The sequence below is a fragment of the Athene cunicularia genome (assembly GCF_003259725.1).
Source record: "Athene cunicularia isolate RWA chromosome 7 unlocalized genomic scaffold, athCun1 chr7_part1, whole genome shotgun sequence".
In the NCBI taxonomy this organism is placed as follows: domain Eukaryota; kingdom Metazoa; phylum Chordata; class Aves; order Strigiformes; family Strigidae; genus Athene; species Athene cunicularia.
This window is the reverse complement of record NW_020799107.1, coordinates 24,187,763-24,214,770: the sequence shown is the minus strand read 5'-3', so window position 1 is coordinate 24,214,770 and position 27,008 is coordinate 24,187,763. Positions and strand designations below refer to the sequence as shown.

Sequence of the window (27,008 nt, the reverse complement as noted above, 5' to 3'; positions counted from 1 at the left end):
TTTTTTTTTTTTTTTTTTTTTTTTGGCTACTCAGTCACTCTGGCTTCAGAACTGTAATGCTGTACTCATGTAGAATTACAGCAAGTTTATTTTGTTTTGCTAAACTAACATGACAAACTGAGAAAGGATAAAGATACCAGATAAACCCACCAGCTGCAAGCTAAACTCATTAATTTCTCTTAATGATTAAATAATGGAAAATTGTGTCGCAAACATCAAATCTCCAAAGTAAAGCCCAACAAGAAAATACACGTCTGACAAGCCCTCGTGAAGAGGCTGCTTCCACTAAGCCTTCTACAAGTCTCAAAAATAAAAGGCAGAAGAAAACCTTTAACAGAGAACAACAGCAACTGAACCTCCATATCAGTGATCCTGAGTCAACAACATAACATTTCACAAACAATATTTTGTCACGTAGACATGATCTAAAAACCAATCGCCTTACTAGCCATAATGGCATAAAGATCAGCATCTTTATCCGTGCAGTTACACAACCAATAACTATAGCCAAGACTTGAGAGTGGTATTTGCCTGTAAGCTGGATCAAAGAAGGTTTCAGAAAAGCAAGCAATTTGATTAAAGCAGTTTATCCATACCACAGAAACAACCCTTTGACAGGCATATTTACAAGGATTTGAGTAAGTGACAAATCAACCAAGACACAGTGAGGGTTATCTTCAGAGTCCTTTCCATGAATACAAACACCAGTGCACAAAGTAAGACTGTTCAGCTTCCAAGTACTGCAATCGTCATAAAAACATTTGATAGTGAGCTAGGAGGGTCTAACTCAACAATCCACAATTTTGTAGCAGGAAAACTAAAGATGACTTGTTAAAGGACAGAAACCATCATGCTTTAAGGGAAGAAAGCAAATCTCCCCTTTGCCTCCTGTTATCTCCCCTATTTTTGTCTTTTTTGCTGGTTAAGACTGACAGTATTTCTTCCTTCCTCATCACTGCCTTAAACTAGACAGAAAACTTATAGGTTTCAGAGCAACAAATTCGTAAGAGTGAGCAATGAGAAAATCTGCCCTCAGTGATCCTCAAAATGCCAAGCAACCATTCACCATGTCCTTTGACAGACGTAACCTGCAGACCCAGCAAGGCTCTTGCTGTAACATAGATGATCTTACTCCAACCAAAACCATTCCATAGTCACAGGTCTTCCTCAGTGCACATAAATGAAATGGTCAAATTCAAGAAAGAACGCACTGTATTACGAGTTCGCTAAAGCAACAGAACCAGCTATACTGGGTCAGAACAACAGTTCATCTAGCTCACAGACCTGAAGGGCAATGCCTTCTCACTCACTTTAAGGAAGGAAGGGATTAGTAGGATACACGCATAAAGATTATTTCTCACATGCCATTCCGCAGTCTGGAATTTAGCATCTTCTTCGTGTGGAGCTCATACTCACACCATTCTGGACACCAGTCATTGCTGAATGTTGTCTTCATGGACTTAGGAAACCATGTTTTGAACTTTCAGGTGGAGCAATGAAACATTATATTCCATGTCCCACATACAATATGTCGTATCCTGAACAGCCATCTTGCAGTAAGCAAGTTTCTTCCATGAAACTAAGAAGCTTTTGCAACTACAGAATACAGTTTTACAACCAAGTACAATAACTGAAATCTTGGAATACTTCTACAAAATTAAACTATAACAGCCATGAAACTAATAGAGAGAAAGATGACAAAAGACAGACTATTTCCTGCAAATCACATTCAATGTTACTCTTTCCTCACATCAGCAAACTATGGAAGTACGTAGGCATTATGTTAAAATGCCTTCACCATCACATGCCCTCTCAAAAATACTCCTCCTAAGATCCGCCAGGGCTATTACATGTAACTGCTTTGTGGCCCATCATATGTCACAACCCATATTTAATCCTCTATCAGCATATGTACATACAAAAAGGACACAGTTGTTAAGCACAGACTCACTCTGCAATTACTGGTCTTACAGTGACACACTTGTTTTACAAAGTAATTGGCCCCGAACTGTATCCATATGATCTTTATTCCTCCTTTCTTCTGGAAATACATCTACCAAGAACACAGACAATATTATTTCTCCTGACCAGGTATTGCCATTCTTGCTATACATTTTGAAAACATACTAGCAAAATAGTGAAATGTCTAGCTATTGCTTATGAGACTGTAAATCACAACTATCTGATTTCCCAGCAAATACTGATATATAAAATGACAACACTGATAAAAATGCAGCTACACTGGTTCCAAACTTCTGCAATGAAAATATGTTATAGCTAAAGTTAGTATGTTACAAATAAAGGACTGACTTCAAGCTCCAAAGTAAAATCTGCAGCCCCAAATGAAGTAGGAGTAAAGGCAAAAGGTGAGATTCAACCAAAAAAAAGTCTGAGTACTGGTTTAAACAGCAGGTTGACTTAAGCCAGGTACTACTGTGTGTGCATATCTACATCATGGACAGTCTTCCTATATATGCAAGTGGATTACTTAAATTGTATTTAAATCAGATTAATCTTTGCATATGAAGAAGGTTTTTTGCTTATAATTTTTCACCATCTTCTGCTAAGCATGTAATACTTAGACACTTGAATTCACAATCCAAGGCACGTGGTGCTACAGCAACTGGAGAAGGACAGAACTTGTGCAATGAAACTTCACTCTCGCGTCTGTGGAGGGAATAAGTTGTACATTTCCTGCCTGAGCTCAGGTTTCAAGGGATGAAGCAATTCTAGGGAGTGTTCCCTATCAAAGGGCAGAACATTCCTGCAATACTGGCTTGGTTAGGGCATTAAAGAGCATACAGAAGCTTCACAAGTGAATTTTGGCATCTTCTATTCTTTTATGTAAATGTATACAGTAAAATGACAATTTGCTTGGGCTTACAATAAACTAAACAATTTTAAGCAGCTTAATAAATAAGCAGTTGGTTAAGAAGCTAATTAGCTGAAATTTAATTTATCCAAGAGTGCAACATATTCACTGACTTGAAGTAAAGAGTTCTTTTAGAGAGAGTTTGCATTGTGTACTATACACAAAGACAACCATCTTAGCACCGTACAGTATGCACATGTGCATGCAAGGACATGAGAAATTTCACTTTTCATGGCTAATCTAAAGCAGCTAAGATGGTAATTCATTGCCAGATTTCCATTTGTTTAGAAGCCAGTATTTTAGCAACCTAGAAGCATGTATTTCCATGGTACCCCACCTGCTGATTTGAGTCCAACACAGTACATTAATTTACTACAAGATGTGGAAAAAAGTAGGCCAGATTCATAGAAAACCCACATCCTTATAATATGATGTAGATTCAATACATTAAATAGATTGCAGACCCCATGGTTGCTAAAATTATCCAGACAATCTAATTAGGAGGAAAAAAATCCTATTAAAAGTACAAAGACAATTTTCAAGGTTTAAACAGATTAATACAACAGATCGCATTTCAAACAAACACCGAGTTCTATCTAGAACCCATCTTCATATATGTTTACTGAAAACGTTAGTGTAACATTAGATTAAATGTATTAACCAAAACCAGTTAGTAAATGCTAAACATTAGTTGATTGTGCACTATTATGAGGATAGTCCACGTTAGTTCAACAAATGAAAGTTCAAATTTTTTATCTTTCAAAAATTGATTTGAAAGCTTTCAGCAATTCTGATGTAGCACACTGCTTCAAGATGTTGCTTATAAATAAAATCAGAGTAGAAATGCATTTTCACGTAAGTGAATCGACCCATGCACTACAATCTTGAACTTGTTCCAACGATTTATACTTCATTTCTTCCTGCTTTCTGCTGACCAAACAATGGAAAGTATCCACAATTCTTTAAAGTTGATATGTAAACTTCAGGTCATTTTACTTTGTTGTCACCAGATGCAAAGGTTCAAGCTAGACTCCTAGCCAGGCAATGGCATCATTAATGACTCTGGGCTCTACCAAAATCTTGTTTCTTTTTTGAGTTTATTAATTATCTGCAATATATAAACATGTTCATTCTGCTTAAGGAAAATAATATACTCTTGTAAAGCTACCATATGGCCACTTAATAAACTCTTCCTAAAACTTTCACTGGAAAAGAAGGATATTGCATTTTTCCTGTTGATAAAACTGGGAGTTACAGTGACTGCACAGTTTAACTACAAGCACTATTCCTTCAGTGCTACTACTTTCCCAAAGAGCTGTCAAAAGAGACCACTGGGTACAAAGAGACACTGGCACTGGAAGTTAGGAAGGTAAAAATTCCAAAACCTCAGCAACTTCTCTTCACTGGCGGGTAACCAGACTGTGCTCTTATTAGCCCAACTATTTGTATGGGGCTGATAGCTCTGAGACCCCAAGCTCATCCCCTCCTCAGTCAGGGCTTCCCGCACCCTTCTTCACAGCCTGGCCCTGAGCACTGTCCATGCTTCATATGCAAAACTTGTACACAAATTTATCTAATCTCCAGCTGCTTTTATACATTCCCTCAAGACTTCTATTATCTGCAAGCACTCAGAGCTGCCTGATTAAATCCCTCACAGATGCAAGTAGCACGGAACAGCAAAAGAAATTCCTATCTGCAAATATTTCACTCTTGAGAGCAACAGAGCAACATACATGCCCCCCCAAACATCCATAATCTCACCTGTATTTCATAGAATGACCTACTTTTACACCCTCCTTTTCCACATCCTTGATCCTCAACCACATGAAGGGCCAAACCTAACACAAAAAGCATTCATTCTTAAACCTGACAGTTTCTGAAAATTCTGGGCCCAAAGTTCAATGGTTGAGAGAAAAGAAGTTGAAATTAGCCTCTCTCCTCCACCATCAACTTCTATTCACGAACCAGCAACAAGAGAATTAATATTCTATCCATTTATTCAGATAAATTTCTGAGATTGTTAATTCATCTAATTTTATGAACATGCAGATTTCATGGGGTTAGTTGTGGATTTCAGTATGGGCTTGACACCTAAATTAATAATTACACAGTTTAAAAATTACTCAAGGACTTCTTTTTAAATTAAGACCTCCTTGAATTATGCTCTGTCTACTCCTCTGGATGGGGTTTCAAATTTGAACAACTGCTGTGTGATATCAAGCAAGATTTTCACTGTTATAATCACATCATTACTAATAGAGACAAAAGTTAAAGTTGAAATGCCTTGCTCTGCCACTCCCAGAATTTCATTCTTTCCAACATAATAATTAACGAGTATTCGGTCACTATATACAGGATAGTGGCCAATCTGTTAGAGAAAGCTGAAGGATGTACACCAGAACACAGCAAATTAGTTTGGTAATACTGTAGCAATTGTCTATTTCATTCGAAAAAATAAACTATTTCAACAATTTGACAATTTCCTCCCTTGATCCTCCCCCTTCCCCCAATAACAAGAGCATAGCTAACAGAAAGGCCTATTATAAGTGACACTTCTAATTAAATGTCAATACTCATTATGCTTGAACTGTATGCACAACGCTCCCAAAACAAGCCTCTCAAACTCAGCTGCTTCCTCTTTCTGCTTTGGGTCTGAAGTAGGTCAGTGCAGGAAGTCTGGTATCTGCTTTTCTTCATCCCTGCATGTAACATTTCAGAAAACACAAAACCAGCAAGATAAAATTAATTAGTTAGGGATTACAATACTTACTGAAAAAGTTTAGAAGTAATACTAATAAAAAAAAAAAAAAAAAAAAAAAAAAAAAAAAAAAAAAGTAGTTTTTAGAAACAATGCCAATTATTTTGAACCTAAAACCTTCATGTTCTCCCTTTCTATGCCCAGTCATTTTTCATATGAAGAAAGTATCTATTCCATCTTCACTATCCAGGACTCTAGATTAAACACAGCCCAAGATGATATTAAAATAAATTTGAGTGAAAAGACAACAAAAAAACCCCAAAACCCCAAAGGGACTTACAGATTCCAAACAGCTCAATATGGTTCATTTTAAACCCATTTTTTGCTTTTAAATTTATTCTTTGAAAATACCTGCCCACACCACATCAAAACTGGCAGCTTGATAAATGCACTGGATTTCCATAGCACATCCATTCATAGTAAATTTTATCTCATTTTTCAGTTTTTGACCAGTTTTCTAAACGGGGAGCTCAGCTTCAGAAAGGCTGAAGAAATACACTCAATACACTAGAAGTCTGCAGCTAAGAAAGATCTAGAATTAAGTCAGACTTCGTTTTTTATTTTTTTTCGAGCAGGTTCAACCCGTTTCTCTTGTCACTGCAACAGCGTTGCAGGTCAGAGTGTGAACAAATGCAAAGACAACATAAAAGCTCCTTCCAGCTAGCCATTACCAGCTCAAGGCTGACTACTCACTGACCTGATGATAACAGTACTTCAGAATAGACAGGACTTTTGCATCACTTCCAAATGATGCAAGAAAAACATCCAGAGTCCATGTGTCTTTAGGAAAAAGCTTCGTATTCAGTACCTATGGTTACTCACAACAAATACAAACCCATCTGTCCTACAGGTGACACACCAAAGTCACAATCAGACTCGAAACATGATACGAATTTGTGCAGACATATTGTTTCTGACTGGAGATCTTTCATTTGCAGCTGACACTCAAGGGTAAGGGAAGTTTGACGAAACAAAAGTTATGTACACTTTGAACAAAATGTGAGAGGAGTTTACATAAGGTAGGAAGTTTCTATATGATATCAATATACCCATATGCACCTTAATGAACCCCTGTCCCTCTATTAAGCAATAAACTATAATTGATCTGCTGGAGTCACCTGGATCATACTGTTACTGCTTTACAGAATGGTTCAGGAAAGTCATACCATGGTGCCAAGAAACAGAGAGCAGGCAGCTGAAGCTAGAAATATCTTTTAAGTAAAGACACTGGTATAGTTTAAGGCCTGTAATATGAAAATGGAAGTTTACGGCAACCACCAGCTACAGCAGTGGCCAGCTTGTGAGCCAGCAAAGACACATGGAAGGAAGAGCCCCTGGGTGCCTGGCTGTGGTCACTGCACCACTACATGACCACTTCAGCCAGTGCGATGGACAGCAAAGAAACACATGCATCGCCTTAGCAGCAAACCATGCTCCTGAAATAAGCAATTTAGGATGGAAAATGGCAAAGCTAGAAGGGAAAAAAATCAAATCTAACTTTAAAAAAAAAAAAATCTAACAAAACCCTGTGGAAAGGCAGATAGCTAAAGCAGTCAGAAAATTATAAAGCTGCCAGGAAAAAGAACCAGGGAGAAGAGTATGTTTAAGTACCACAAAATGGTGAATTTACACTATCCTTCCATACTTTAAAATATTATAAATTAAACAAATATGCAATTGCATTGATAAGACATAAACCCACCTTGTTTCCTAGTAGACAGCTGTCAGCTCATGATATTTGGAGGAATTTATCATGTGTAAAGATTACTAGGAATAAATAGAAAAGTTTTCCAAGTGATTTCCACCTCCAATACTTTCAACTATTACATCCATAACCTGCCCTTGTTTGAAAATAGCCTTAAAAATGGCAATCTGTGACCCTCACACAGATGATTACTACATCTAACTCTTCTCATTCCTGGATCTCTTATTCTTGGTTTCATGACTCAATGCTATAATAAGATGTAATAAATGGAGACTATAATGAAACATTACTAAAATATCTTCTTGATAGAAACTTCTCAAAATAAATTTGCAGTTCTTTTTTAAATGTGTTCTTAAACTAGGTTAAATAGATTTAAATAGATTTTTCATTAAAAGGAAATTCTGGCTCCTGTACAACTCTAGGATTAGGAAGCCTAAATATTTACTCACCAAAAGAGAAAAGGGTTGAAGTCAGTGCAAGTTCAGACAAACTAAATCCAGAACACCAGGTGATAATAACAAGTTAGTATTTTATATTGTGCTTAAGGCGGGGGGCAGGTGAGTGGGAAGGACACATGGATGGACAATGATGACACCAAACCCAAAAAACCCAAAACTTCTTCCTACAGCTTTCCTCAGAACATCAAGGAGAAACTAAATTTGATTCCCCTCTGCTAAACAACTCAAAAAAGCTTTACTTATTAAAAAAATGAGTTTACAGTCCTCTACAGGCCTAGTAGAAACCAAAAGCTCTTTAGTATCTAAGAGAAGCCTGGTAATCTTCAATCCTTTAATGACAATGTACAACTGTCTATAGTTAGAATAATTTAGTACAGTCCTTTCAGGACACTAATTATTAACAGCTCTAAACTTGAGCAACAGCTTGACTATATGTGCTGAATCAAGGAAACGTAGCAAGTGAGAATTAGGTTTTGATTTCAGCTATTCCATCTACAGATAGGACAGATTTTTAACACAATCTAAAAAGCCAAAAAAAAGTAAGAAATTACATGTAAATAACAGCTGCTGGTCTTCAACAGTTGTATACAACTAAGCAGATAAAACAGGGGTGAAACACCAAATTCTGGAAAGTTACATGTTCTAACTTGGTGTGACTGTAAATGAACACAAGTCCCACATCTTGTATGCCCTGCAAGCCTCAACCAGTTATCTAAAGACATCAACAGAAAACATACTGATGGAGAAAATCTGTGGGCTAGCTATTAGCCACTTGATAACCCACAGATCGATACTGCTGCACCCAGCAGGAACCTCAAGTCCAGAGCAGCTAGCTGAATTGGCAGCTTTAGTTCCAGCCATGGCATCTGTGTTGTGAAGCCTTTGAAGCTGAAGGCAGTCTGAATTGAAAACAAACTGGCAAAATTCAGAAAAAGCTTTTATTCTACTCATAGCCAACTTCAAGTTGAATTTCGGCTGGCACTAGAACTGAAGTATTAGACAGAGGGAGGAAAGTTGTCTATGTATATTCTGTTCAGAGTTGCTAAACCTAAGCCAAATTATCTTCAATAGACTTAAACACAGCAGATGCTAATTCTAAGGCTGACTATAACCAATTGGACATTTTCCATCAAAATTAGTTTTTAATCAGAAATGCAATTTCCACAAAAGAGAAATTTTCCCATGGAAAATTTCAGTTTGCCAAAAAACACCGATTTTCTGCAGGAAACATTAAAATAATGCCTGTCTGGCTACCTGCCTGGAAAACGCTTGTCAACTCCACTTCCTCCTCAAACAGAAAACAAACCAAGGGAAGTCTTTTAGCAAGGTTGCCCAGAGAAGTGACCTCACTCCATCCGTGAACCTGGCTTTCAGCCACCCTTGCCTCGCACTCCTCCTGAGCACCTGGATACTCAGCCTCTCCCCAGCTTTCTGGCCCTGAGGGATGAGTGTGGAGCAGGTTACCTCTTCAGCTGCTCCTGAGGTGCATACTAGAGAAAGACCCCAAAGCATGTCTGGGTACTAGAACAGAAAACTGTCTGCACAGGGTAACAACAGCTTTGCTGACAGACTTGCCCAGTAGCAAAAGCATCACCCTATTCATATCATCCCAAATTTCAAGTTCTCATTTTGTTTATTTATTAAGAACTCTCACATTTGTACAACTTCAGTGCAGTTTACGTAAGTATTTTTCATACTCGCCTCTGCCTCCTCTCAAAGATTTTCTTCATTGGAAACAATTTCCATTTTCAAGTCAGTCCAAGAGGACTAGAAGTTCAAAATTATTTGAGTGAATCTGGCAATGAAAATATCACTCGTGTTCAAATGATTAAGAAGGTAAAATTGCTAACAATTCACCTGCAGTGAAATTAAATATATAAATCAGTTTTGTGGGTTTTGTCTCTTTAGCAAAGTATCTTAAGGAGGTTTAAGCTCCCCAGGTTTGTAAATTGTACAAACCTACTTTGTAAAATGATCATTTTCAAAGGTCTTGACCAGAAGATCACAGGACAATTTTATCTGTACTTCTTACAAAGTGAAACTCAAAGGCAAACCAGAAGTTTTCCAAAATTGTGGCATACCAACCTCGACAGTCACACCTTGTCAGGGGTTATGACATGATTAAATGTTAAGGCTAGGCTGCAGGCTCCAGGCGCTCATCTACATACTTTCTGAGTTTTGTAAATTGTTAAACTACAATTAATTCTGTACATAAATAAGAGGAATTATCTTCATGGATATTTTCTAAGAGTTATCTAAAAATGCTTTTTCTTTTGGGATGCATTTCCTTCTTTTGAAACTAAAATTGACAAACTTACAGAAACTTCCATAAAAAAATAATGTTGGAAGAAAACATCACTTAAGAGGAAAGACAAGATCCAAACTTACATAAAAAGTTTGTAATTCTTATCAGGGTTCATCAAAGTAGACTTCTGAAAAAACTTTAAAGTTTTATGTTTTGTTTCTGAATATGACTGTTTTCTTCCTTACAGCTTTGTTCTTTATAGAATTATACGGTAATACTTGGAAGTTTCCACAAAATTAACTTAACAAAAATAGCAGATGTTATTAATGGTGTGAAAAACAACATCACACCGTCAAGACTAACTATGAATATACTGCAACCAAAAAAAAACCCCAACCCCATCCCTATATTCCCACATCCAAAAAGTAAAGGCATAAAACCTAGAAAAGAAGAATTTTTTAATGCACTACAGCACCAAAATGACAATGCGACCTAAGCAAAACTAAAATTCACTGACAAACTCTGTATTTATATACTATTAATCTCAGCCCACCCAACTAAATCTCAGACCTTTAATTAGAAGTTAGATTGCTTTTACTAACGTAATAGTGAATTATTTTCCTGGTACAGGTATACATTTTCTATATAAAAACATTTAGTGTCATTGCATTTAATAGAATAACCGACTGAGAAAAATTATCTGGCCATTTTGCTTGGAGCAGAAAACTTCTAAAATCAGCTGCCATTCAGAATCAACAAGAAACTTTCAATACTGCTGGTTTAAGATTAATTAATTCAATTATTCTATTATTTACTGAATTTATTTTTAGTAGGAAAACAAACTTCTACAATCTCCTCTAAAGCATTCGTATTCAGGAAGACAACAGAGACTTTAATGCTTCTTTATCATATTGGCTCACTTCAGTATGAAATTTCATGTCCACTGAAAAAGCAGGCACATAACCATGTTACAATCAACTAAAAGTGAAGCAATAAAAGAAACATCACATCTCCAGCTGAAATAAAACATTGCTGAGAAAGGCAAATGAACACATACATGTCAGTGTTGAATTTAAAGAGCAACAGGCTATTAAAAGGAAAGTGTACTACAAAATTATAAAAGGCTATTCTTAAGCTTGATGTCACACTACTATTTATCACACTGATATTTATTTCATGTATTTACTGCTTTTAAGCAAGAACAAAACCCTGAATGCAGTTTAATCACCTGCCTATCACAGTGTCTTCAATTTCATTTACTTCTCTGATGTTTCTGAGAACTTTCATCTGGCCAAATCCATAATCTGACAGAAACCTAGCACACACCTCTGGCCACAAACCAACAGAGAAGAGCCCATCACCCCTGACAATACCTTGACAGTAATCAAATTACCTCTTAGTCTTCTTTGTGAAACAACTCGAGCTCTGGCAGTACCCTGTTAAAATACCTTCTCTGCCACTAAAACCGTAAGATGGTTCAAATCTTCACCCCAAGCCTCTTTACTGTGTTGCAGGCTGCAAGCACAGCTACCGTGCCTCAGCTGAGAGGCTGGGAGCGAGTTCGGTTTTTGTTTTCTTCCCCTATCAGAACTATAAATGCCAACCTGTTTGTAACCACAGCCCAATACAGAAGTCCACACGTCATCATAGCATGTTCTCAAACTTGTGGTATGAAAAGATCAGGCCAATTTTTTGGGTTCTTTTCTTTTTTTGTTTTTGTTTTTTGGTGGGTTTTTTTTTTTTAACAAAGTCTAATTCTAAGAAAACCATGCTGACAGAGGTGGTTATAAGCCTAGTCACTAAACTGTGAATAAGTGAAACACAAATCAACTTTTCCACTACATTGCCTATAACTGACATCTACTTACTCGTAACAAAATAATCTAACGATAAAAGTTGCTCTCAAAAGGAGTCTTAAATCAAGTGACTAATTTTTCTTTATATGCCACAGTGATGTTCACACTATTTGTGTAAAAAAAATTACTGTTAAAAATGAACATATGTTATTATACTGTTCAACTGTATACAGGAGAGACTGCAACGTCCTAGCCTTTAACAATCTTTTCCCACTGTTTTAAAAATAAGGATACAGCATTCTTTTTCGGTTTAAAGTAAAATGACTGAAGCAGCAGATTGATTTAAGAGCCTTCTATGCAAACTAATTCACCTTCCAACACACAGCAGCTTTACAAAATGCTTAGCAAAAAAACGTTTGGATAGTCTCTTCCACTATATTGAATTTAACAGTCTAACTGAACAAAACCAGTTATAATCCCCCAGACTGTAAGAAACCGGAAGGCTGTTCCATCTTTACTTTCAGTACAGTCAGTTCTCTTTGCTCCTCCATGCAAGTGCTAAACTCCCAAGCCCCACCTCTACTGAGCCAGGGACTACACAAGGCAGCAGGTCTGAAAGACAGATTTTAACTAATTCCCTCAGTGCTCTCGGTTCTCCTTTGATTCTACTGAAAAAGTACTTTAAGTAATAATGAATGATTACGCTGAATGTCTCTCTGTTTCAAATTTATAACAAGCATGTGGTAGTCCACAAAAACCTGACAGTGGAGACCTAACACAACACTTAGTGAGCACGTCTTCAGCAAAGTTGCCACACTACAAATGCCAGAAAGGTAATTCTTAGTCAAAATAAAAAGGTAATGTCAATCTGCATGAAAAAAACAACTTATCCACAATACCATGATTTCCAAAACAATGTATGGAACACATATTTTACGTAGCTGATGTGCAGTGACAGCCTAAGCAATAGTCACAGTATAAAACTCACTCTGCTATTCATTATTTCTATATATTCATTATTTCTATACAAGGGATGAAATCCTGTCTCCAAAGCTCTCTGACAAGCATCTCAGTAACGCAACAAGTCAATGTACTTTTATGATAGTAGACCTTTAGTATTTGGAAATTCAGTACAAGCTATTATGTAGACAACTGACATTTAGCCAAAATCCCTATCAAAGACAGGGCAGTAACTCTTGCCCTAAAAACTAAGAATGGAAATGATGCTGCAGTTTTTAAATCTAGGAAGTAACTACTTCCTCAGGTGCAATTGCAGCCCACATTAAACACAGTAGAGGACTTAATAAGTAGACATATTTCTGCCCAGCATTTCAGTTCTCAAGGATCCATACATACTCAATGACCCATACTTCCAGCGTGCACTGGTATGTGGAGACGTGAATCTCTGACAAACAAACTGGAATTCCTTCAAGCCTGTGGAGCCAAAAAGATTCAAGTCTTCTGACAGAAATGATAAATTTAAGTGTCCCTAACGAGAAAAAGCTCTGCAGAATGTACCCAAGTTTCTCAGCTTCTCGTCCTTTTGGTAAAGGTGAGAATCAAAATTCTTGCTGTTTTCTATAAAAGCAGTGGAAAGGAAGCTGCCAGAAAGTAAAATCAACACTTCCTTAAATACCTTTCCTTTGAGGCCATCATTGAACACTTTTTTCTGCTCAACTGCCAAGCAGCCAACATTTTGGGACAGATTCATTTCCCTTTTCTAAAAGGGAACAGAAGCTACCGTGGATAAAAAAAAAAATCACCTCTCAAAATACAGAGCACAAATGAGTATCTGCGCAGTGTCTCCCTCTGAATAATGCCAAGTACAGAGACAGTTGATGGTAGAGACAGGGAACACCTAGATTTCAACCTGGTGTCAGCTATCCCAAAATTATGATCATTTTTTAGAAAAAAGTTCACCATTAGATCAGATATGATTAGTCTCCACTAGTGCTCACTTACACAAATGAGAAAGCGTACCTCTAAGATGTATTCAGTAAACAAATATCAAAAATAATGAATGGGGCAAGTTTTACAAAGAATCTAGCTTAGTTTCTCAAAAGCTCTAAAAGACCTTACTCTAGGTATTTCTGCTTTATTTAAAGGAAAATGCAGTTCTAAAATATACCACTATAATTCTTGCTTATGGTCAGAGTTCACAAACTCACAATAAAAGGCTATGGTTTATACAATAATGAATATTTAAGTTATTTTTATGAATAACATTACAAACAACAAAAATGCCAATGAAAACAAGTTACAATAACGAATATTTAAAGTTACTTCTATGAATACCATTAAAAACAACAAAAACTCCTATCAAGTTGATAATATAAGCAAGAAAATTTTCTCAATATATTTTCTAATTTTATAAAGAAAGATATGGTCTCTCTTGGTAGAACCATTCTTCTATGAATATTTGACATCAAATGTAATATTTTTTGTCTTAGCAAGTGCATGTTATCATCCCGGAAAGAAACAGTAGATAACAGTGAACACTGGAGATGGCATATTGTTAAGTTTATGTTTTCAGACATTTAAATGTGGCTACTAATAGCCCTTTTAGAAGTCATTAGGCATCATTAGGCAATTTAAATAATATGCTAATTAAGTAATCTTAAAATAGCCTGGCTCTTGTTCCTGTTGTTTTCCCTGGAAAGGCAGGTACAAACATGGATCAGATTCACAAGCTGATGCTACAGATTCACTGAAACCACAAAGAAAATTATTTATTACTGAAACCATTAGTTCCATACCATTCCCCTCCTTCAAGTATTCCAGATCTCCTCCAAGTCCCTTCTTCATTTCTCAAGGCTCTAACAGTCCCCCTTCTAACTGTTCAATTCCCTTCACCACTCAAATCCTTCTCTACATTATGCCCATTTCTCTAACCACCTCTCAACCTCTCTCTGACCTACTCCATGTCCTACTCCTCTCCTTTGCAGTGGATACAGAAGACCAAACAGCAATAGAAATTAGCAAAACTTTCCCAAAACCCACAGAAAACCAAACACACACCACCTGGAAGCAAGAAGAAAAACTGTAGCCAAGAGACAAGAACCATGCCCAAGTGTGCTCCCAAGCTTAAAAGAAAGATGCTAGATATATCTATAGTCAGAGTAACACCACCTGCGTAAGGTGCCTGATGCACTCTGCTGAGATGCTTTCCACATGGTTAAACAGAAGGGATGGACGGCAACATAATCACCTACATAGCATGACCAAAAATCATTAAAAGGCTTTTAAATCTCTCAGATTTTAACATGAGGTATCAAAAGATTCCCACACCATCAGAACAATACATAAAGGACCTGCACAGTCAAGTGACTTCTCGCTAACAGTCTCCTAGATGCACAAATTTTGAGTTAATTCTGGGTTTCAGAACTTCCCCTGCCTCATTTTTCTACCATCTTCACCAACAGAATTAATTCAACACCTGCAATGCTTAGGGACAACCTCCTACAAAACAAGACTTTCAGGAGAAGAGAAAACCCTGCAGGAAAACTGATTAAGTACAAGTTTATTCTCAACATGCACAAACATGTTGACAGTGACATGATAGAGCTTTCCAGTAGCTAAGTTTTCTGATACATAAAAAGAGAAGAAAACTTACAGTCCCTATCAAGTGTGAAAAGACACTCAGAAGATAAAAGATTACATTCATTTTTTTTCTTTAAAGTGAAAAGATTGTACAAAGTGCATTGAGAAGGAACAGTCTAACAACATACAAATAAATCTATGAAGATGGCATTAAAAGGTGATGAGCTCTCTGAATCAGCACACCAGAACTGCTCCTCTTGGGATTATGTTTAAAAATTCTTTTCATTCAAGTGCCTCTGCAGACAGGCCCAATCACCTTCTTACACCATGTTCTTTAGGCACTCTTTTGTAATTAAACTCAGCTTTCCCAAACTATTTCCTACCTTCTGCATTACATGACAGAAAGTGAAACTACTACCTCATACAGAGAATCACTTTTTTTCGCTTAGAGGCAAAGACACAATATCATAAAAATTATGCTATGTGACTTCTTTTATTATAAGGCCCCATCAGTAATACTGCCTTGGACTGTTTATCCCAACGCTTTTTCATTATCTAGAATTCATATCCTTAAAAAAATAATAGGCTAAGCTAAAAAGCTATTCAGCTAATAGCTAAACTATATTATCTTAGAAGCTCAGTTTATTTATATTGCTTATGAAAAATATTATTCCTCCCCACTGCTGTAAAGATAGGTTTTCAGGGTTTAGATAAGAAAATATCATGAGTCTCATTTAATACCACTATAAAGGATAAAACCAAACGGTCTTTTGTTGTTGTTGTTGATTTTAGTTAATTTTTCCATGCTGTATTAACACTAACATTACCATAACATTATTAAAAAAACATTGTTAATTTGTTCTAACGATGTTTTACAGCAGGCATGCAGTCCAACATCACTGAAGCATAAAGGGCATCATCTGTAACAGCCCAGAATTAAAAGGCTAAAGAAGAAGGACACATGGCAGGATATGGAATGTGCACATTAACAAAGAAACCAAGTAACTGGGTTCTTCTATCTTCTACTGTCAATTCACACACACTTTCCCCTCCTGGCAGCTCTGCAGCACAGCCCAGTTCCCCTGGAAGCAGCTGCAGGAGCCACAGGTGAAAGTCACAGGAGTGTTGTTCTGCAGAGCAGGGTCTCTGCATGGTGGTACCACACTCAGCTGAGGGCACAAAGCTCCTCCTCATGCTCCCATGGATGTTCAGAAGAGATATTCTCTTAAAATTAAGACACCAATATAGCCATATATGAAGACACAAGCAATAACCGTATTTGCTGACATGATGAGATTACTTTCTTTCTAAATAGCAAGATGTTCTCATCGGAATATCACAGATCAGATTCAGTTCTTCTGGGGAACCAACTCTTTCACTACAAGAATATGGACTTTAGGAAATTCTGTATTTCCAAAAATGCAGCGGTAAACTGAGTTAGCAACAAGCTTCATCTTAACAAAGGAGACAGCCCAGAATAGTAAGGCTCACAAAGATTCAGAGCACCAAGACACAGTCAAACCACCAGCTGCTTAGTTCAGTTTTCCCAGTTAAGTCCTTCCTGATATAATTAGTGGAACCATGACAGAGATGAACAAGCTTGACATATTACGAAGAAGCAAAAAACTTCAACCCATGAAACTGATAGGATCCTTTTCCCATTATAGAATAATAAACCTGGGAGCAGATATAGAAACTTCATTCTTTAACAGCATACAAAGAAGATCTGACTATGTTCCGTTGCATTATGTCTATGGGGAACACACCAGCCAACAAAGTCCAGATCATCCCTTCTGAATTCCCAGCCATTATATTGGCATTAGCAATACTGACTTCAGAACAAGGACACTTTAGCAAGTACCTGTCACTAAGGGTTGGCAAATACTAACTAATCATCTAGGTACAACCATGAAGATGCTGAAATGGGCTGCCAATATCAGACTTCAACAGTGTATGAACTGTCAGCAAACTGAGTAACACTGATAACATCCTAGCCCATGAAGAAACTGTTGATACCTTCTGTGTAAAGGTGCGACAAAGACATACAACTTATTCCCCAGATCATAGGAAGGAGACCCGGTGACCCATTATTGGAAAGGTTTCGGTGGCTCCAGAAAGTTGAAAAGAGATTAGAAACACATAGATCGATGGGTGTCTTTACAGTCCAGCAAAGGTTTAAGAAGTCTCAGCTTTTCAAATGCGGTTCCAGCTGGATCATTCAATTCCTGAACTGAGGCTGCTGGGAATGTTACTCACCACTCGTGAAACACTGGGTAGCCAGTGCCATGCACCATGCCACTCCTTCAGCATTAGTCGACGGTGAAGTGGCTCAGAAGGCAAGCCAAAGAATATCCGAGGGTTCTTCAGTTCTGACTGTTCAGAAGAAAAAAATGAAACAAAGCTTATCCTTTCCAGATTCAGGAGCTGGTGTCAGGATGCTCTGGCAATTTCTTAAGAATGAGAGTGATGTTATGTGCAGTGAGGCAGGCAATGGTAAAGAGTTTATTATTATCACCACCGCCTTATCCTCTTGAAAAGTAGCTCCCACTCTCCAAGAACCAGCACAGCATGTTTATTTACCAGAAGGTCACACAAAAATCTCTGAAAGAGAGAGAACTTCTCAGCAGTCAAGAGTATGAGGAATCTACAGTACCCATCCGAGAATGTGCTGTTCTCAAACTCTGAAAGCTGGAGACCGGAGTGCAGAAATCCCTGTTATTTAACACAAAACCAGCAAGAAGCTTGTGTCTGCTACTGACAGGCAGGCAGACTGCTAGGAGCTATTCTGATTCTTTATGAAGGATGTAACATGAGCATTATTAAATAACAGACGTGTCCATCTGTCCTCTGGAAGTATATAAAGAGAAACACAAATTAGAATTTCTTCACAGTGTTAGATCATCCGCCTTTCTCTAAGAAAATCTGCTGAAAAAAAACAGAGAAATGAAGAGGTGCCAACTAGACTGAACAAGTGCTGACAGAGCTCATGAAAGTGCAGAAAAATCTCATCTAGCTCTCAAGAAATCCAAAATAAGTAACTGATGAGCGCAGATACCCAAACCTACATCTTATGCATACATTGTGGTAGGCTTTGTTTTTTAACAGATGTATAGGCTACGCTACGTGTACATCTCTCTGGCACATGTTGGTCACTACAGCACAATAACTTACATCTATGATGACCATTAATGTTTTTGCCATTATTTATTCTATTAGGTCATTTTGTAAACCTGCTGTTACACTCCTCTGAAACATGATATGGGAAGATACTGGTAGCTGGAGCAGGAATAGCCATGCCACCATTACATGGCAAATTTTATTATTTTAGTAATAACACAAATCTCATTCTTACATCCCATCTTGCAACTCCATGGGCTGTTGAATTTTCAGTCCGAACCAGGATGGGAAAGGTCTTAAAATTACAATAGTTTGAACATTCATCTGAAATTCATTTTTTCAGTTAGCTTGTTTTCCTGTTTTGTTGGTTTCACCAAGAATTTTCTTTCCGTTTTCTATTGAATATGATTGATAGAGAATTGAAGTGAATACAAAATTGCTTTCCAGAATAACTGTATCAGAGTTAAGGGAGACCAGAGAGCCATTACTTAAATGCCTGTTTTCAGAACACTTACAGATAAAAATACGACAACTATGGAAAGTACATAAAAATCTAGGCAAGGCAACAGGGGAGAAATAGAAAACTATTTGACAGAAACATTTAGGTAAAGAGAACACAACTACTATCTCCAGTGGCAGCAATTCAAGAAAAATATTACCTCAGGAATCTGAGAGCAACTCCTGAATAAAGATCATGCCTTCCTTTCAGTAGGGAAAAGAGAATAGCAATTCAAGGGCTTACAGAAAAAAGCAGGTGGTAGGATCCATGTTATCGGCAGGTACCAACAATACAGAAGGGATAAAGGCTAAGAAGACATTATACGACTACTGAGAATAGGAGGAAGGCGAGTAAGAGCTCTCAGGCAAAGGAGTGCTGCCAGCCTTGTGACATGGGCATCAGATCCCCAAGTGCACATGTAGCAAGGGATATTTTGGGAGAAGATATACAGATCATGGGACATAAACCTACAAAAAGTCATATTATTTACATTTTAAATGCCTATGAACAATCTCTTTTCTATTTCTGATTTGGAGTTACTTCCAGAGAATGGAATTCAATAGTTCACCTTCACCACGGCAGTGCATCAGATCCTGGTATTGCTTGGAAAACCACTTATTTACTGAAAAAAAATTAAATACTGAATGAGGATCTGTAGCCTGAGAGAGCTCATGTTTGTTTCAGTGCATTACGCTCAAATTTTTGGTTTACTTCATGGTTTGATCTTTGAAAGAACCAAAGATTGATCTTTTTGTCCTAGAAACAAATGGAAATTTTCAAAGTCAATAATCAGGATTGTGATAGCCAGAAAGAAGGCAAGGACAACACAATGAACTACAGCTCATATGATTGACCAGAGGGTAATTAATATCATTACTTTCTGAAAGGATGTAAACAGCTGAATATCAGAGCCGAGCTGCAGAATCTGTCTCAATGGTGTGTATCACTGTTAAACAATGACACCTTCTCTCTTACTTTTTCCCAAGTAAATAAAGGAATACAGGGGACATAGTTTACATGAATTTAACATCAACAGATAGGTATTTTTAGTTTAGCTGAAACATTCTGAGATTTAAACACATGCAGATGTGCCATTACATACAGGTCTGAATCAAGCCAGAACATCTATTTAGCCAGCACCATAGGAGTATGAAGAACTGGATTTAGATGTGATTTCATATTCTTTGCGGGCATTAAACTAGGCTCAGATTTCAAAATACCCAGTTTTGCAGGTAACTGAAGTTCAGATGTATATTTCACCATTTTAGAATCAGTTTAATATTTGTAGAGTACAACAAACCACCCTCTTCCCCCCTCCCCCCTCCAAAAAAAAAACCAAAACCCACAAACACTTTTATGCTGCTATTAATAATTTGATTGAAGATGAATGAAAGTACATCTCTGTAGACTAAGGAAAAGGGTGGGATTATTTACATTTGTTTATTGACAAAGAGCACCTTGCAATTTCAGAGACATGAAAAACAAAATTATTTGTTGTGAAGGTATCTGGTCCCTGCTGGAAAGGCACTATGAAAGCAGATAAGGTTATATTACATCTTTTTTGTTGCCAGTGAGTCTATCAAAATTACTCAAGTCTTTAAAATTTCATATTAAACAGGTATCATACTCTGCTGCCTTGGAAAACTACTGATTTAAATAATTCTTCTGAAACTTATAGGAATCCAACTCCAACAGTCAGTCTAAACTTCATCATAAATATTTAAGTTATTTCTAAATGATGGTACAAGTTTGACTAAAGATGCCCACCCAAATGATTCAAATAGGAGGTTTTCAACATGTCCTGAGAATGACAGGCTCCACCTCCTGTGCCCACTGAGAAATGGAGACTTACACCGATGTTGTTACTGATCAATTCTTATAAGAAAGAGATGAACAGTCAGCTTTGGAAAATATGTTAAGCAATAAAGGGGAAAGGGAGAGGGAGAGAAGCAAAGGGAAAAAAGCAGCAGAGATGAGGATTTCCAGAAGTAGGATGTGATCACATCAGAGACAATTAGACTTTACTCTGATGAACTCTTTATTTTGACATAACCTGGCACCGCTAGCTAACGCAGCATTCCTGACCCACTCCTGAGTCTGGCCACTCGTTTCCAGCCTTGCATCATCCTCTCCCTACTGCTGACATGGCCATTTGTACAGCCATATGGTAAACCAGAGTGGGGAATTAGAAGCAACACAATTTTGGCAAAATTATTTTTCAGTCAGACCAATTCCCCAATATGGTTCACTGTGCTGTGGCATAAGCACTACAGCAGCAAAAGGAGCACAGCAGGTGGCCCCGAACGGGGAAAGCTGCTTCTTTCATGGTCAAAACAAGAAAAACTGAGTAAACGTATTAGCATCTAGCCAAGCAAAGATCATACATTTTGGTAAAATCAATTTCAAGTGAAGAATAAAAGAATGGAAAATGGTGAAAAGGTGAGGAAAATGTAAAGAGAAATTAAAAACTTAAGTTTTAAATTGTGTATTTACTGAATTTGGTGCAGAATATGAGTGGATAAAATGCAGTGATAGCTAGAGTAACTGATGGGATTTTTTTTTTTTTAAATGATGAAGCTAAAACAGGCACTTGTTGTGAAGAAAACCTCCTAGGAAGTTGGCAAATTAAAAAGGGACAAAGAATGATGATAAATGGAATGGAATAAGATAAAGATGCAAAACCAGAGGGACAATCATTTACAAAAAGAGACAACAGCATATTCTCCCTTGAAGCACCAGAGACCAGAAATTTCAGGTACCCTCCGCCACTTCCACAACTATTTATGGACTATCACAAAATAAGTCTGAATTTATTAAAAATCAAACTATACATCAACCTAAGTTAACTTCCACGTCACTGCTGAAATAACTGCATTCTTTTTATGTTTATCCAAATAATCTTCTGCATATACCTGAAACTCTTGCATCGTTTCCCTCATCTGCTACTGACCCCCCTTAAAATCTGCATTATTTAGATCCCTTTCACCACAGAATACACAAGGACTTGCATGCAATACAGCAAACAATGACAATGAAGAATAGTTGGGAAGAAACAAGTGGCATGTGATTTGTTTTGTGGTGTCTGAATCATTAATTTGTGTTTTGTTTCAGGAGGCACCAGGGGAAAGGTTAAGACTGTAGTATTAACGCAAACAATTCTGGAAAGGTCAAGTTTCCAAAATATTATGAAAATTCAGTAATAAAACACATCCAAAGACATAATGTGAAAGAGGTGATGGAGACTGACAGAAAACAGCTCTACAAGTCTCCCTGTACTATTTCATCTGAAGGTGGTACAGTATCTGGCATATCAAAGAATGGTAGTTACCAATGCAAGTGTCAGAGAAGTTTTATTGAAGCTGTACTTAACTATAAAAAGCCTTGAACAGAACACACACTTAAGTGTCAAGTATGACCTAAACTCCTTTTTTTCAGTGTGCTTTACAGAGGTCTTCAGGAGTATGAGGTGCTTTAATACAATCCATAATGAGCAGCAGCAAGACTCATCGTACTGTGTCTGTACTGGTAAAAGACTTGCATAGAGCCTGGTATTTGCTGCACTTTCTCACTTCAAATTTATATACTCAGTAGGCGTACAAAAAAAAATAATCTCCTTTTATCCAAGGATCTCAAAGAGTTTTACTGGGAAACAATATTTCTCATTTATAAAGGAGTAGAACAAGATGCAGAAAACTGACTAATTTGCCTGTCATTACGCAGTGAGTCAGTGGCAGCAGCCCACACTGGTCATACATCTCTTGCTGTTCTTATCAGGCACTGGCATTAGAATAAGGTCTTTTATAATAGTTACATGCCATATGTATTAACAACACAATCCTCAAAATTTCAAATTTATGCTTGTTCTTTCTTTTGCTATGAAAAATTAACACTAAAGCTTATACAATGCACTATTTAAAAGATAATACGCTAGTGGCTTCCTTTTTCAGTCCAGTACTTCATTGCCTAAAAGACACTGGAAATGCTCTTGGGTTTACCAAACACATGTAAAAACAGTTACATCTTCTACAGAATAAAAGTTATAGTCATCAGCACCTACACGTTAAAACCAAACATCCAGGAAACTGGTTTATAACCAGTTCGTATATGGCTACACCAAGGACGGTTCAGTCTATACAGAATCTGCATCTTATTGCATCTTATGCATGTTATTCATCACTGTCAGGATTACTGAGTTCTGGATCTTTAATCTGATCCATCATGGCACTCAGGTTCTTATCTACACTGCATGCTGTGCCAGTCCTTTTGATGCAGAATTTTTCTCCATGTGGTAAGAAAAGTGACTAGTGCACAAAGGGGGGAAGAATGATGATGACAGTACAAATGAACAAGGAACAGTAATACATAAACAAAAGATAAATTGTTAGAAGAAAGGTTAATTTATGCAACTCAAAGAAAAAAATTTCCTCTAGTTAACAAGCAATCCTTAAATCCCACAGAACTTGGCATAAAGTCTATGATCCCTCAAGCATATCATCTTTGGCACACAATCACACGAAGCATCTGAGGGAAGACTGGATTTTATCTTTATCAATGACTTTGGCAGATCTTACCAGAAAGAGAGCCTTTGCTATTGTACTTGATGCTGATACACTTTTCTTCAATTAGTCTCTCTAGCAGAAACTTACACTTAAGTTTCTTATTGAGTGTTCAGTTTTACTATTTGCCAGCATATTGCTGAGTCTAGACTTTTAATTCACAATCATTTTTTTCTTATTCTGCGGATGTCCAAGTCCAAATAAATAAACATATACTGAAAATAATCACTGCTACTTTTGCCAACAAAAGAGAATGCATGATATTCTGATGAATTAAATACAAGAGAGATTAAAGATGTTGTGCCATGACAAGTTTCATGTCAGTGCATCTACTAATTGATGTAAATCTTTCAGCTCGGGCAGCAGGGGGGTGGGGGTAGGTAAGGCCAAGCCGATTTTGTAGCTGCTGGATGATGCATCATCTCCTACCTGAAAATACCACGTATGCAGGGATAGACTCCAAAGACCTATACTGATGTCCAGTTGTGGGTAAAGCAGAAAAAAAGCAGCAGCAGAAGGAAGAGATAAACCAGGATCTCCTCTTTCCCCTCCAAACTTCTGTCATTATCAGCTGTTTCTAACAGTTATTTGAATGCAGCATTCTAGATCTTGACCTCTCCATGCAATTGCTTCTGCTGCACCAGCTAGTCAAAAAGCTATCAGCTGACACCAGCGATGACCACCCACCTCTATCACACCCTGGCTACAGCAGGAGATCACGAGAAGTACTGAGATGGTGGCACTGAAATTAGAAAGGTAAAGTCAACTAAAATGCATTAAACAATCTGTCTCTAGGAACTGCTGCAGGCTCCCTACAGGTTTGCGTAGCTGCCTCAACTATACACATGCTCTTAAGTTTCTCTTCTCAACAGTAAGGGCCAGAACCTAAGTAAAAGATTTAACATATTAATATTACTGTTCAGAAAGGTTCTGATGTATGAACACAACTCTTAAGCTTTCAGAGTATACATTCACTGACAAGGCAAAGTATGAATAACATTTAGAAAAATACCATTTAAAAAATTCTTAGGAATCTGCATAACCATAGAGAATCATACTTCATAGGGTTTACGGTACTCAAGGGATGTATTACTGCTACAGTCAATAAGAAGAGTTGAGGGGACATAGACTTAACTACGTATGGCTGAGTTAACATCCTCTGGAAAACGACTACACCATGCATCGGTGTAGGTCTTGGAACAGTAGTTGCTACTGAAGAAAAATATTTATACACAGTAGCCAATGTTTAATTGGGCATAGGGAAAGTAGAGGTAAGATTCCTATATATTTTTAGCTGTACCTATCAGACAGCTTAGCTTAGCTTTACGTTGCAAGTTGTAAGATGCCTTTCAGATGGCAAATGAACTGAGTTAGAAACCTAAGTTTTCATTCTAAAGCAAATGTAGACTGACCCTGAAATAATACTTTAAATTTACTTTTCAGAACTGCTGTAAGTGCTTAAGAGCCAAACACATAAAATTTTTAAACTATCACATGAAATATATTCACTTTCTACCTGTTCTAAACTGACACTTTGTGCTTCCATGTATTTTGATAATTAAGATGATTAAGATGCATAAAAAAGACTCCACAAAAATCTTTTTCCTCAAGAAAAAAAGATGCCTCCCCCAAAAGCTCAAGACAAATCACTTCAGATGTTCACATTTCCATCCAGTTTACTAAAAATCTAACACATCATCTTCTCTCTTTAACTTCTCTAACATAATCCAAAACAGCACCCATTTATTCAACAGTAAGGCTGCCTTTATTTTACTTCAGAAGAGAATTCACCTGAAAGTCAATTAGACACTCAACAGGGAATAAGAACATCCACAAGAACAGGTCTGAAATATTGATTTTGCTTGTTAGCAGAATTTTATTTTACAAGAAATTCCTATATGGACAAATTCTGTACAGTTTTTTTATTGTAATAGACATGATCCAAGTAAGCTCAGGTGAGACTAAACACAAGCAGGAACAAAAATCCTAAAGGAAAGGCAATTCAGCATTTAACTAAAATGTACTTACACATTTATGAGAAATCCTTTTGGTATACAAAACATATAGACATACAAACCATCAAAAGCATTCCAAACATCCTTGAGGTTTAAAACACATATGATCAGCTCACCTTGGCAGATTGTCAGCACTGAAAAAAGCATTTAGGACAGCCAGACCCGTCCATAGAGTAGATGTATTAAAGCCTTTAAAGGACTATGTACTCCTCACAATTATTAAAATTACATCAATTGCTCAGGAACAAATAAAGGGTTTTTTTCCCTTCCTATTTTTTTTTCCAAACATTAATTAAAAAAAAAGTATAACAGACTGATAGCCTTATTGCAAATGCTGTAAATCTGAAATAGGACACTAATGTTAAGAGCAAGCTGCAATTAGTAGTATTGCCACACTAGGCCATTTGACAGTCAGATCCAGATGTTCCTGCTGATCAGCCTTTTGTCTGTTCTAATAGGGCACTGAGTAGCAGCATTCTTTTTCAGAGAAATGGGGACAGAACTAGAATTTCTTTTATGACCTCATCTGGTTTCAGCACAAATATCCTGAAGTAAGAGGCCATTATTTCAGTTTGTTGCCATAAGCTCAGTAAATCAGGATATCTACCTATAATATAGCTAACAGTTAAAACTAAGCTTCTAATATTTATATTAAAATTATAAATGTCTTATGAATTGGGATCCAATTTATGTAATTCCTTTTAAAAACGAAGACATTTCAAAATTCTCAAAGAACACTTTTTGTTTCCAGGTGTATTCTTATACAAAACCATAAAGAAAGCCTGGAAAACAACTGCACAACAGAAACTGTCTAAACTTTTAAAAGATTCATATATTTCTTAGAAAATAATTTTCTAAATACATTTTAAATAACACACTCTGTGTTCTAGAGACAGTAATGAATTTGACCCTTTGCCTCGGAAAGTTTACAAAAAAACTTGTAAAAATTCTGCACTGAAACTTTTTCTCCAACATATTTGCAGTCACCCCTAGTTGGTCTGGTGGGTGAAATGTAAGACATGCTATCCCCAGTACTCTTCTGTTCTCCAAGCCCGTAATAAAAATCATTAGCCTATGCAGACCAGATGACAGGGAACTACTGATAACTGCTTGGTGGGTTAGCCTTGCTCATGCTTCATATGGGATCTGTTACTTACGTGACTATCAGCATAACCAAATTCCTCTCCTACTCACCACTTCATGATTTCTAAAACCTAAGAAATGTTCTTATGCCTTAAATACTCGAATTTGTATTATTAAAATATATAAATTTTTTTAGTACTCTAATCTATGAATAGTTTATCTTATTTTCCTTACAGGATAATCCAGTCCTCTGAAATACTAAAAAACTTTCTTAACACTGTGTTATCTACAGCTTTTAATAAGAAGAGACATAATTCCTGCACCAAGGTTATTAATGAATGTAATGAGACAGGATTAATTTCAA

At 36.9% G+C, this 27,008-nt stretch overlaps 1 protein-coding gene across 2 annotated transcripts in view; it reads right to left on the bottom strand.

Moving 5' to 3' along the window:
- Positions 1–17,653, bottom strand: part of PTPN4 (protein tyrosine phosphatase, non-receptor type 4) — a 90,278-nt gene extending 72,625 nt beyond the window's left edge. For both annotated transcript variants that reach the window (XM_026852583.1, XM_026852584.1), the window contains exon 1: positions 17,631–17,653. The gene's annotated coding sequence lies outside the window, so the exon portion shown is untranslated. The remainder of the gene's footprint in view (positions 1–17,630) is intronic.
- Between the last annotated feature and the right edge of the window lie 9,355 nt (positions 17,654–27,008).